Source organism: Crocuta crocuta, unplaced genomic scaffold (genome assembly GCF_008692635.1).
Source record: "Crocuta crocuta isolate KB4526 unplaced genomic scaffold, BGI_CrCroc_1.0 scaffold420, whole genome shotgun sequence".
Lineage (NCBI taxonomy): Eukaryota > Metazoa > Chordata > Mammalia > Carnivora > Hyaenidae > Crocuta > Crocuta crocuta.
Window position 1 is genome coordinate 1 of NW_027528356.1, and position 14,039 is coordinate 14,039.

The 14,039-nt window shown below is 43.2% G+C and overlaps 1 long non-coding RNA gene across 7 annotated transcripts in view; it reads left to right on the forward strand.

The window, feature by feature from the left end:
* Positions 1-472: 472 nt before the first annotated feature.
* LOC144223075 (uncharacterized) overlaps positions 473-14,039 on the forward strand; it is a 74,438-nt gene continuing 60,871 nt past the window's right edge. For 2 of the 7 annotated variants that reach the window (XR_013332552.1, XR_013332547.1), the window contains exons 1-2: positions 473-578; positions 2,511-2,703. This is a non-coding gene — a long non-coding RNA (uncharacterized LOC144223075). Of the gene's footprint in view, positions 579-1,917; positions 2,092-2,510; positions 2,704-14,039 lie in introns of all 7 variants that reach the window. The other 5 variants (XR_013332548.1, XR_013332550.1, XR_013332546.1 and 2 more) reach the window with 5 other exon arrangements.

Sequence of the window (14,039 nt, forward strand, 5' to 3'; positions counted from 1 at the left end):
CGGGGTTGGGACCTGGCCCACACGAGGCCGTCGGCTTGCAGGTGCAGCTGATCTCTAAGCCTGCTAGACGGGCGTGCGAAGCGCGGAGCGCACGTCTGGGACGTTCCTATCGCGAGTGCTTGCTTCATGGGCGCTGGCTTTAAGGCTGGATGGCCCCGAAGCGACTGTCCCATCGGAGCTGGCGCAGCCAGCCTGTGAGGCTTCCCGGCACAGGACGCGCCCCTGGTGTCTCCTGCAGAGACGTCCCGGCCTGACCCCTGTGTGCCCGCGCCGCCCTCACGCGCACGTCGCGGGGGCGGGGTCGCCGCGCTCCTGGACACGCCCCCAACGGCTCCCAGCGTCCGTTGAGGCGGCCTGCGGGAGCAAATGCGCGTGCGCGTCCTTGGGGGGCAGGGCGCCAACGGCCTCTGGCTGGGGGCGGGGCGGGCCTGCCTCGTGCTGCGGTGACGGAAAGCTCGAGGTGATTGTCGCGCGCTCCTGGCGTCTCAGGGTCGCCGCGGTTGGCAGTTTTCACCATAGTATGTGTGGCGGCTGGCGTTGTGGAGGCTCGGTGACTGCCGCCACGACGGTGAGCTGAGGTGCGAGTTTGTCAGGCGGTTGGCGGTGTGCGGGTGTGAACCCTGCCGGGCTGAGACCGGTTCTTGGGAGTCGGCGTCGTCTGTGGAGTCCCGACTGGCCTGCGGGTCTGGGATCCGCGTCCCGGCGTCCGGACCCGGAGCGTCTGAGGCGGCTTCTTGGGAGTCGGTGGTGGCGGGGTCCCGGGCGGCCGCGGGTCTGGGCGTGCGTCCCGGCGGAGGTCGTGGTGGTCGTGGGCCTGGAGGGGGCCGGGGCGGGGGCAGGCGGCGGGGAGCCATCCTGGTTCCCGCCTGAGGGTGCGGGGCCGCGAGGGAAGCAGAGGACCTTGTTAGGTGGGAGTGTGGCGGGTCAGTGCGGCTGTGGGTATTTGCGATAAAGCGGCCAGGCCTGTGTGTGAGGGTGGGTGGAGGGTGGGGTTGGGGGAAGTGCATACCTTCTCGGGGAGTTGGTGGTTGGGTGTTTGTGATTTGGGGAATAGGGTACGTGTGATTTTCCCCCTCCTGACTCGAGTTTTGGGTGAGTAATGGCAGATTTGGAAGGTTTACGTGCGAGTGCATGTGGGCGATGTTTGGACAGGTGTGTGTGTTTCAGTTTAGGTGTCTGTTGTGTATATTCGGGCAGTGTAGGAGGACCGTTTGTTATACGGTTGTGTTTCTTTTAGTGATTGTCGAGAGTTGTGTACATATCCCTCAGCAGCTACAGGGATTATCCACGGTTGTTCCTAAGGCGTCACGTTTTTAGGAGCATTCAAAGTGTGTTTGTTTGACTAATGGAGTTGTGTGTGTATTTTGGTGTGTAGAGGGCGAGTCTGTGAGTAGTGTAGGGCATTGGGGGATGTTTTCTGTGCCATTGGGATGTGGTTTAGTACGAAGTGTTGGTGTGTGCTGGAACGGGATTGTTCAAACGTGGGACGATGTTTAGGGACAGTTAAGTGGGTAGCTTGAAATTAGTCATACTACGAATACTAGGTAAAAACCGCAAATGAAGTCTCTCCCACCTTTCTCTGAGGGCATTTTATTAAGCAGTTATGAGCACACCACTGGTCTGTTTGTGTGGATGGATGGATGGATGCGTGAAGCAAGCATATTCAGGCATCGTTGAGTGTGTGGGGAGAGTGGCTCTGTGAATTGTGAGTGGAGCATCCGGGGCTGTGGGCCGTTGTGGGTGTGCACCGACCCTGGTCATTCTGAACCTTTGCATTGCTCCTAATCAGGTGGGCCCATTGCATTACTACCTAATCAGGTGTCCTGTTGCATTAATCCTAATCAGGTGGGCCCATTATTTAGGGCCAAAGACTCCCTGTAAGTGTTGGTGGTTTCCAGCTTTTCTTTGTGCCCATAGGTCCACGGGTGTCTGTTATGCAGTTGGACACTCTTTCAGCATTTGTGGTACTGGCATCTGGGTCCCGCGGATGGGCCTGGTGGGCATCGATCGCTGTCAGTGCAGAACCTTCACAAACGTGTTGTTGGTGTGATGGGCAGCATTCAGAAAGTTGTGGGGATTCCTGGACAGGAGGTGAGGAGGTCTGCTCTTCCAGGCAACCCCCTGAAAGTCAGTGAGCAGGTCCTGGTATTGCTGTCACTTCCGGAGCATGGCTGGTAGGCAAGGACATCCTTCATGGGTTCCAGGTGGTGAAAGTCCGTAGAACCCTGTGTATGCGAGACCAGCTGCCCAGGGGGTGGGAGGTTTTGGCCATCATGCTGTTCAGCCATGTCACTCGTTCTCAACCAACCCATCTCAGTGGACACCTGAGCCCTCAGCACTAGGCAGGACTGCTGGGGGTCAGTGAACTGACAAGGCTGGTGGTGGGGAGGCTTTGTCCCTGCAGAAGGTCTGGGGGCTGAGACCCAGAGAGACCTGGATGTGCCTCCCTGGGTCGGTATGGCTCTGATGTTCTAGAACCCTATAGGTATGCTCTCTTATCTTTTCTGAAGGTTCTGGATCCTCCTAGTACTGGGAAGCTTCTCTCAGCCTCCTGTTTCTCTGATGGGATGACGTGATGCTCTTTTTTTCTCCGTCCACATGGAGCTGCAGACCCACCAGAGGGTTCGATCAATCTGGCCCCAAGCTGCCTCCTGCCTCCCACCTCCCTTGGACCCGTCCAAGCCTTTCTGGGCCTTCCTTACGGTAAGTCTCCTACTGGCCTTTTCTCCCTCATGGCGAATCTCCATCCAACAAACGGTGGCAATGTCACCTCCTTGAATGTCCCAATAGCTGCCTCTCTTAGTACTAGTGGATTCCTAGTGGCTCTCACTGCCTGCTTCGTAACCTATCCCCAATGAAGTGACAGCCGGGTATATTAATTGTATTGTGTTTTGTTGGCAGAATGGACTTTGCCTGTTTTTGTATTTTAAAACATGTCATGTTTTAGAAAGAATACGATATAACATACACAAGGTAGACGTTCTTGGGTGTGTTTAATTTGTTTTGTATTTGGTATGGGAAGTCGTAGACCCTGAGGTTTAGGGGAGAGGAACAGGAGTACCTTGATATCTCAAAGCAGCACTGAATGTGCCCCACTCAAGTGGAACGAATGGAAATTGCTGGACTGGCTGCGTCTGGTCACAGCTGGCTGTTCTGGAGCCACTAGGTGTTTTGGCGTGTACATTATGGGACATACCCTGTGTTGTCCCATCTCTCCACGGGCAGAAGGACTCCTCTGTTCTGTACTGAGTGGCCCCTTTGGCCAGGCCATTAGGAGTTCCCACCCCTTCTACTTCGCAGAAGTTGGAGGGGATAAAGGACCTGAACCCTCTCATCCACACTGGGTTTTGGGAGCCTAGGGCCCTGCAGCGACACAGGAGTGGGTCTGAGGACCCACTGTAGCCACCCTACAAGTGGCTCCTACAAAGGAGGCTGCTCTGATGTGTGCTGTAGGAGCCGTAGGAGCCACGGGTCCAAGAGAGGAGGCCTACAGCCTGCGGACACTGGGAAAGGCAGAACAGGGTCAGTGGGGCAGTAGGAACAGAGCAGGGAGAGATTGGGAATCAGGACAGGGCCGGAGGCAGGCCCTGACTCTTTTGGGAGAGGAGGGGGGAGCAGGTCAGGAGATGAGGTCCTCCATCATCACCGCTGGGTTGGACTCAGCTCCTGTGACTGGTAGTAGTCTCTTATGATTTGCCTCCCCCTCTGTGTTTTTTCCCCTAATCATATGTTCATCTATTTTGTTTTTAAATTCCACATATGAGTGAAATCCTAGAGAGTGTTCAAATGTATACAGTATAGGATTGTGGATTGCTTATATATCATCGGGTGCGTGTGTATTTGGGACATGAATGATTGCATGTGTGTATAGCTCTATATGTAAGGGGTCCAGAGTGTGTTTGAGGAATTTTGAAGGGTTCATGCATATTTTGAGAGGTTTAAGGGGCTGGGGTATGTATATGTATATCACTACCTTTTTTTTTCTGTAGTTTTTTCTGAAGGCCTTGAGTGGGGATGGGTTGGGGGGATGGTTGTGTGTGTGTGTGTGTTTTGTATTTGGAAGTAATTTGGGGAGAAGCAACATGGATCATGACACAAGGTTGTGGGAGTAACTTGTGAGTATATGTTTCGGGTTATGGGATGGTTTGGGGGTAATTTAAAGGATGTGTAGGGATTGTATATGTGTGATTTGGGGGCAAAGAGGGCTGGGAGTATACAGCTGGTGTGGAATGGTGTGTGTGGGTGGCTGGGTGGTGTGGCTGGTTCTGTGCATTTTGAGACTATGGTGAATACGTGTATGTTCATTTCGGAAGAGGTACGGTTATGCATTTTAATCCTTTATGTGTTGGTTTTGTGTGTGTTTTCCCTATCAATTTTATACCCATACTCATCTATCCTGTCAGGGTAAGAATTTAGGGAGTGGAGGGATTTGGGAGATTAGGGTTGTTAGTATATTGGGGTATTGTGAGTTGTATGTGTATAATTGGGGTTGTAGACGTGCCATTTATATGTTCTCAAGAGGGAGTCGGGTGTATGTTTGTATCAGGGTGGTATCATGTTTGTTTTGGGGAGTGACTAGGAGAAGGTAGGAATACCTGTCTGTGTCTTTCTGAGGGTAGTTATGTGTTTGTCTGAGCTTTGGAGGCAAACGTGGATTTTCACGGCTGTAGGGGACTGTATGTGGTATATTTGGGATTAGAGGATTGTGTGTAATATTAAGATGTGAGTTTGGTTTTAACGTATTCAGTTATTGTTGGAGGGTTTGTGTGCATTGCATTGGAGGTTTAATGGGATCAAGTGGACTTTTGTGGGATATGGGGATGGTTGGAAGTGCATTTTTTTAAATAAAAACTATTTTTTTAATGTATGTTTATTTTTGAGAGAGAGAGACAGGCAGAGTGTGGGTGGAAGAGAGGCAGAGAGAGGGGGGGAGACACAATCCGAGCACGTCCAGCCTCTGAGTTGTCAACACAGAGTCCGTCTTACAGCTTGAACCCACTGACTGATGGATCATGACCTGAGCCAAAGTTGGACACTTAATTGCCTGGGCCACCTAGGTGCCCTGGGAGTGCATTTTTTAATTCACAACCATACCTGTAATTTTATCGGGGCTGAGGGGTATATGTATATTTGGGGCATGAGGGTTCTGGGTATACAACCAGGCATCTGGTATGTAGAGAGTTTGTGTGTTTGAGGATGTGTGGAGCTCTGTGGGGCTGTAATATGGTGGCACAGATCACAGTGACTGGTGGAGTGTATGTTGGTCTGGGAGGAGGACATGGGTCTGTATTGGTGGCTGTAAGTCTCTCCTATGTGGACTGACTTTTGTTTGTTCTGACCATCTGTGGCTTGCCCTCATCCTGTCTCTCCTCTGGGGCCTTCATTCCCCTGTGATTGTCAGAGGTCTTCTCATTTTCACCTGGATGGGTCTGGGAATATCACTTCTGCGGTTGCTGGATGCAGAGTGGGGCTGACCCCCCCAGGAGTCCTGTCCTCAGTGGGGTGGGTGGTAGGCCAGAGCTTCTCCTCCTGGAGGTCAGACATGACCAGTTCTCTCCAGAATGTGCTGGCAGGACTGACCTATTGGATGGACTCTGCTAGGAGAAAAGTAGACCCAAGGACAGTTCCTGAGGGAGAAATCTGTTTTCTCCCTTGGGTGGCTCCCAGTGGAGCAGACATGGCATAGAACTTCAATACTGGCTGGAAAATTATAAAGGATCACCTTTAGAATGCAGCATGTTTCCCATGATCAGAATATTGACAGCCAAAACCCTTGGTGTCCTGAACTGTTGAAGGAAGAGCAGAGCCAATCTGAGTGCCCAGCTGTGTTCTTCAGGTTCCACTGAAAATGCAAATTTGCATCATCACTGCATCACTTGAGTTTCTAGTGTGTGCCAGGCACTGTGAGGAGTACTTTCACAGGCATGCTTGCCAAGTCCATGAAAACCCCAACAATGTGGATACGTTGTTGTTTCACTTTGTAGGTGATGAGGTTGATGTTCAGAGGTGAGCAGTCATAGAAGCACCTTGTATGTGCCAGAATATCAGTGGTACTTGTTAACCCATCCCAACAAACTAAACATAACCCTGATCTATGCATCTGGATGCCAGGCTTTGAAGACACAAAATAGATCCCAGCAGCAGAATCCCTGTGTTTTTCAGGTCTTTAGTCTTTTTTATCCATTTAGAGTTGATTTTTGTAGATGAAGTTATATAAGGGACCAGTTTCACTTTTCAGCATGTTTTCCCATCACCATTTATTAGAGACTATCCTCTACCCTTTGTGAGTTTTTGGAACACTTCTTGATGATCACACTATAGATGGATTTATTTCTGGGCTCTTGGGTCCATTGACCTATATGTTTATATGCCAGTACTATATTATTTTGATTATTGTAGCTTTGTCATATATTTTGAAATCAGGAAATGTGATGCCTCCAGCTTTGCTCTTGTTCAAAATTGTTTTGGCTATTCAGGCTCTACTGTGGTTCCATATGCATTTTTTGATTTTTCTATTTCTGTAAAGATTCCATTGGGATTTTAATAGGGATTGTATTAAATCTGTAGGGCACTCTAGGCAATATGGGTATTTAAACAATATTAAGTTCTCCAATCTATGAATATGGATGTCTTTCCACATTATCAGTGAGCCCTCATCAGTTATCTATACTTTTCAGTTTATAGGTCTTTCACATCTTCTGTTAAGTTTATTTATCACTAAGTATTTTCTTCTTTGTATTGAAATCGAGCATGGGATTGTTTTCTTAATTTCATTTTGAGGTAGTTCCTTGCTTTTGTTTAGACGCAGGACCAATTTTTGTATGTTGATTTTATATCCTGCAAGTTTGTTGAGTTCATTTCAGCTCTAACAGTTTTTGTTGCTGTTGACTCTTTAGAATTTTTTACGTATATGATCATGTCATCTGCAAATAGATATTCTTCTTTTCAGATTTGGATGCCTTTTACTTCTTTTTCTTGCCTAATTCCTCTGATTAGGACTAGGAATTTCAGTGCTGTGTTGAATAGGGGTAGTGAGAGTAGGCATCTTTGCCTTCTTCCTAAGGTTTTTCACTATTGGGTGTGTTTGGAGCTTTTTATATATGCCTTTTTGGTGTTGAGGTGTGTTCCTTCTATACCCAACTAGTTTTCACATTTTATCACAGAATACTGAATTTTGTCAAATCTTAGTTCTGCATCTATTGAGATAATTATGATTTTCATCCTCCTCTTTGTCAAGGCAGTGTATTACGTTTCATTTATTTGTGTATGTCAAACTATCCTTGTATCCCAGGAGTAAATCTCCACTTGATAGTGTGTATGATCATTTTAATGTTCTGTTGAATTTGGTTTGCCAGAATTTTTTTGAGTATTTTTGCAGGGATATTGGTCTGTAATTTTTTTTTCTGGTAGCATTTTTGTCTGTCTTTGGTATCAGAGTATGCTGGCCTTATAAAATGAATTTGGAGGATTCCCTCCTTTCCAGTTTTTTGGAAGAGTTTGAGAAGGATTGGCATTAATCCTTTAAATGTTTGGTAGAATTCACCAATGAAACCATCTGGTTGTGGACTTTTCTATTTGGGGAGGTTTTTAAAAAAGCTTAATCTGATTATTAATCATTGGTCTCTTCAGACTTTCTAATTCATCTTGATTCTGTTTTGGTAGGTTGTATGTGTTTCTAGGAATTTACCCATTTCTTCTATGTTACTCAGTTTGTTGGTATATAATACTCCATAATTGTTTCTTATGATCCCTTTTATTTCTGAGGCATCACTTTTTAAATTATAATTTATTGTCAAATTGGTTAACATACAGTGTGTAAAGTGTGCTCTTGGTGTTTGGGATAAATTCCCATGGTCCATCTCTTACATACAACACCGAGTGCTCATCCCAAGTGCCCTCTTCAATGCCGGTCACCCGTTTCCCCCTCTACCCCTACACCCCCATCAGCCTTCAGTTTGTTCTCTATATTTAAGAGTCTCTTATGGTTTACCTCCCTCCCTTTCTGTTTATAACTATCTTTCCCCTTCCCTTCCCTCATGGTCTTCTGTTAAGTATTCAGTTTCCACATATCAGTGAAAACATGTGACATCCGTCTTTCTTTGACTGACTTATTTCACTTAGCATAATACCTAGTCTAGTTCCATCCACATTGCTGCAAATGGCATGATTTCATTCTTTCTCATTGCCAAGTAGTATTCCATTATATATATAAACCATATCTTCTTTATCCATTCATTAGTTGATGGACATTTCGGCTCTTTCCATGATTTGGTTATGGTTGAAAGTGCTGCTATAAACATTGGGGTACATGTGCCCCTATGCACCAGCACTCCTGTATCCCTTGGGTAAATTCCTAGCAGTGCTATTTCTGGGTCATAGGGGAGTTCTGTTGTTAATTTTTTGAGGAACCTCCACACTGTTTTCCAGAGGGGCTGCACCAGTTTGCATTCCCACCAACAGTACAAGAGGGTTCCTGTTTCTCTACATCCTTGCCAGACTCTGTTGTTTCCTGAGTAGTTAATTTTAGCCACTCTGACAGGAGTGAGGTGGTATCTCAGTGTGGTTTTGATTTGTATTTCCCTGATGAGGAGGGACACTGAGCATTGTTTCATGTGTCTTTTGGCCATCTGGATGTCCTCTTTGGAGAAGTGTGGGTTCATGTCTTCTGCCCATTTCTTCACTGGATTATTCGTTTTTTGGGTGTGGAGTCTGGTAAGTTCCTTATAGGTTTTGGATACTAGCCCTTTATCTGATATATCATTTGCAGCTATTTTTCCCCCATTCCATGGGTTGCTTATTAGTTTTATGGGATTGTTTCCTTTGCTGTGCAGAAGCTTTTTATCTTGACGAGGTCCCAATAGTTCATTTTTGCTCTTGATTCCCTTGCCTTTGGGGATGTGTCAGGTAAGAATTTTCTGTGGTTGAGGTCAAGGAGTTGTTTCCTGCTTTCTCCTCTAGGGTTTTGATGGTTTCCTGTCTCACGTTCAGGTCCTTCATCCATTTTGAGTTTATTTTTGAGTTTGGTGTATGAAAGTGATTTAGTTTCATTCTTTTTGCACATTGCTGTCCGGTTATTCCAGTATCATCTGTTAAAGAGGCTGTCTTTTTTCCATTGGATACTCTTTCTTGCTTTGTCAAAGATGAATTGGCCATACATTTGTGGGTCCAATTCTGAGTTCTCTATTCTGTTGTCTATGTGTCTGTTTTTGTGCCAATACCATACTCTCTTGATTACATCTTTGTAGTAGAAGCTAATGTCTGGGATTTTGGTTTTGGTTTTCTTCCTCAATATTACTTGGCTATTCGTGGTCTTTTGTGGTTCCATACAAATTTTAGGATTGTTCTAGTTTTGAGAAGAAAGCTGGTGCAATTTTGATTGGGATTGCATTGAATGTGTAGATTGCTTTGGGTAGTAATGACATTTTAACAATATTTATTCTTCAGACCCATGAGCATGGAGTGTTTTCCACTTCTTTGTGTCTTCTTCAGTTTCCTTCATAAGTTTTCTATAGTTTTCATCATACAGATCTCTTACATCTTTGGTTAGATTTAATTCCTAGGTATTTTATGTTTTTTTGTGCAATTGTTAATGGGATCAGTTTCTTGATTTCTCTTTCTGTTGCTTCATTGTTGGTGTATAAAAATGCAACTGATTTCTGTACGTTGATTTTGTATCCTGCAACTTTGCTGAATTCATGGATCAGTTCTAGTAGGCTTCTGGTGGAGTCTGTCGGGTTTTTTATGTAGAGTATCATGTCATCTGTGAAAAGTGGAAGTTTGACTTCTTCTTTGCCAATTCTGATGCCTTTTATTTCCTTTTGTTGTCTGATGGCTGATGCTAGGACTTCCAGCACTATGTTAAACAACAGTGGTGAGAGTGGACATCCCTGCTGTGTTCCTGATCTCGGGGAAAGCTCTCAGTTTTTCCCCGTTGAGGATGATGTTAGCTGTGGGCTCTTCATAAATGGCTTTTATGATGTTTAAGTAAGTTCCTTCTATCCTGACTTTCTCAAGGTTTTTTATTAAGAAAGTATGCTGTGTTTTGTCAAATGCTTTTTCTGCATCTATGGACAGGATTATGTGGTTTTTATCTTTTGTTAACATGGTGTATCACGTTGATTGATTTGCAAATATGGAACCAGCCCTGTAACCCAGAAATGAATCCCAGTTGATCATGGTGCATAATTCTTTTTATATGCCGTTGAATTCAATTTGCAAGTATCTTGTTGAGGATATCTGCATCCATATTCATTAAGGATATTGACCTGTAGCCCTCTTTTTTGCTGGGTCTCTATGCTTTGGGAATCAAAGTGCTGCTGGCTTTGTAGAAGGAGTCTGGAAGTTTTCCTTCCATTTCTATATTTTGGAATAGCTTGAGGAGAATGGGTATTAACTCTGAGTTAAATGTCTGGTAGAATTCCCCAGGGAAGCCATCTGGCCAAGGGCTCTTATTTGTTGGGGAATTTTTGATAACTGATTCAGTTTTTTCACTATTATGGGTCTGTTCAGATTTTCTATCTCTTCCCATATGAATTGTGGTAGTGTGTGTGTGTTCAGGAATTTGTCCATTTCTTCAAGGTTGTCTAGTTTGTTGGCATATAATTTTTCATAATATTCCCTGATACTTGCTTGTATTTCTGAGGGTTGGTTGTAATAAATCCATTTTGATTCATGATTTTGTCTTTTTGGGTGCTCTCTCTTTTCTTTTTGAGAAGCCTGGCTAGAGGTTTATCAATTTTGTTTATTTTTTCAAAAAACCAGCTCTTAGTTTCATTGATCTGTTGTACTGGGTTTTTTGGATTCTATATTGTTTATTTCTGCCTTGATCTTTATTATTTCTCTTCTTCTGCTTGGTTTGAGGTACCCTTGCTGCTCTGCTTCTAGTTCCTTTGGGTGTGCTGTAGATTTTGTATTTGAGCTTTTCTGGTTTCTTGAAATAGTCCTGGAGTGCAATGTACTTTCCTCTTAGGACTGCCTTTTCTGCATCCCAAAGATTTTGGATTGTTGTATTTTCATTTGTTTCCATATATTTTTAAATTTCTTCTCTAATTCCCTGATTGGCCTATTCATTCTTTAGGGGGGGCGTTCTTTAACCTCCATGTTTTTGGAGGTTTTCCAAACTTTTTCCCATGATTGATTTCAAGTTTCATAGCATTATGATCTGAAAGTTTGCAAGGTATGATCTCAGTTCTTTTATATTTATTGAGGGCTGCTGTATGACCCAGTATGTGATCTATCTTGGAGAATGTGCCATGCGCACTTGAGAAGAAAGTGAATTCCATAGCCTCGGGATGTAGAGTTCTAAATATATCTATCAAATCCATCTGGTCCAATATGTCGTTCAGGTCCATTGTTTCTTTAGTGATTTTCTGTCTAGTTGATCTCTCCATTGCTGACGATGGTGACGATGATGCCGAGGTCTATAACTCTCCTTTTTAATGAGTTCTTTGTCTGGCTTTGGAATCAAGGTAATGCTGGCTTTGTAGAATGAGTTTGAAAGTTTTCCTTCCATTTCTTCTTTTTGGAACAGTTTGAGAAGAATAGATATTAACTCTTTTTTAAATGTCTGGTATAATTCCACTGGGAAGCTAAGGCCCAGGACTCTTGCTTTTGGGGAGGCTTTTGATAACTGATTGAATTCCTTTGCTGGTTATGGGCCTGTTCAAATTTTTTATTTATTTGTATTTCAGTTTGCGTAGTGCGTGAGTCTAGGAATTTATCCATTTCCTCCAGATTGCCTCATTTGATGGCATATAGTGCTTCATAGTATTCTCTTATAATAGTGTTTCTGTAGTGTTTGTTGTGCTCTGTCATTCATTTGTGATTTTGTCTATTTGGGTTCTTTCTCTTTTGATAAGTCTTCCTACAGGTTTAGCAATTTTGTTTATTCTTTCTTTTTTTAATATATTTTAATTTTGAAAGAGAGAACACAAACAGGGATGGGCAGAGAAGAGAGGGAGACACAGAATATTAAGCAGACTCCAGACTCTGAGCTGTCAGCAGAGAGCTGGACACAGGGCTTGAACTCACAAATTGAAAGATCATGACCTGAGCTGAAGTCAGACATTTCACTGACTGAACCACCCAGGCATCCCAGTTTTGTTTATTCTTTCAAAAACCAGCATTTAGTTTTATTGACCCATTGTGGGATTTTTTTTTTGTTTCTGTATTCTTTATTTCTGCTCTAATATTTATTATTTTCCATTTTCTGCTGGCTTTAGTGTTTATTTACCTCTTCTTTTCTAGCTCCTTTTGCTGTAAGATTAGGTTTGTATTTGGGACCTTTCTTGCTTCTTGAGATAGGCCTGAATTACAATGTACTTTCCTCTTAGGATTGCCTTTGCTGCATCCCAAAGAGCTTGGACACTCACGTTGTTATTTTCTTTTGCTTCCATGTATTTTACATTTTTTTTTCTAATTTCTTGGTTAACCCATTCATTTTGTAGTAGAATATTCTTTAACTTTCATGTTTTTGAGGGCTTTCCAAATTTTTTCTTGTGGTTGGTTTCAAATTTCATAGCATTGCGATCTGAAAACATGCATGGTAAGATCTTGGTATTTTTCTACTGTTGAGGGCTTATTTGTGACCCACTGTGAGAATGTTCCATGTGTACTTGAGAAGAATGTGTATTCTTCTGCTTTAGGATGAAATGTTCTGAATATATCTGTGAAGTCCATCCAGTCCAGTGTGTCATTTAAAGTCATTGTTTCCTTGTTGATTTTCTTGTTAGATGATCTTTCCATTGCTGTAAGCAGGGTATTAAAGTCTTCTAGTATTATGGTATTATTATCAATGAGTTTCTTTATATTTGCGGTAATTGATTTGTATATTTGTGTGCTTTCAATTTGGGGGCATAAATATTTACAATTGTTAGATCTTGATGGATAGATCTCTTAATTATGAAATGATGCTCTTCATCTCTTGTGACAGTTTTTGTTTTAAAATCTAGTTTGTCTGATACGAGTGTGGCTACTCTGGCTTTCTTTCGACCTCCATTAGCATGATAGATGATTCTCCATCCCCTCTCTTTCCATCTGCAGGTGTCTTTAGGTCTAAAATGAGTCTCCTATAGGCAGCATATAGATAAATATGGTTTTAAAAATTCAGTCTGTTATCTTATATCTTCTGATCAGAGCATAAGTCCATTATACATTTAGAGTGATAACTGAATGATATGAATTTAGTGCCATTTTGTTACTGGTAGAGTTGGTGTTTGGTGATGTTCTCTGGTTGTTTTTTTTTTGTTTGTTTTTTTGTAGTTGCTTTGGTCTTCTTTTTTTCTCCACCGAGAGAGTCCCCTTAATTTATTGCAGGTCTGGTTTAGGGGTCAAACTCCCTTAGTTTTTGTTTGGGAAACTGTTTAATCTTTCCTTCTAGTCTGAATGCTGGATAAAGAATTCTTGGCTGTATATTTTTCCCATTCAGCCGTTGAATATTTCCTGCCACTCCTTTCTGGCTTGCTAAGTGTCAGTGGACAGGTCTGCTGCTACCCTTATGTGTCTACCCTTGTGGGTTAAGGACTTTTAGTCTCTAGCTGCTTTCACTATTCTCTCTTGTATTTTGCAAGTTTCATTATGATATGTCAAGGTGTTTACCTGTTTTTGTTGATTATGAGGGGCATTCTATGTGCTCTTTGAACTTTAATGCCTGCTTCCTTCCCCAGATTAAGAAAATTCTCAGGTATAGTTTGTTCAAATAAGCCTTCTTTCCCCCTTTTCCCACTCTTCTTCCTCTGGGATTCCTGTGATATGGATATTGTTTTGTTTTATGGAATCACTAAGTTTTCTAAGTCCCCCCTTGTGATCTAATAATTTCTCTTTTTCTGGCTTCATTATTTTCCATAATTTTATCTTCTATATCAACTGTTCTTTCCTCTGTCTTTGTTGTGAATGTTCCAGTTTTGCATCTCAGTTATAGCATTTTTTATTTCATCCTGACTAGTTCTTAGGCCTTTAATTTCTGTAGCAAGAGTTTTTCTGGTGTCTTCTATGCTTTTTTTTTTTTTTTTTTTTTTTTTCAATCCCCTTCTTTTAATTTT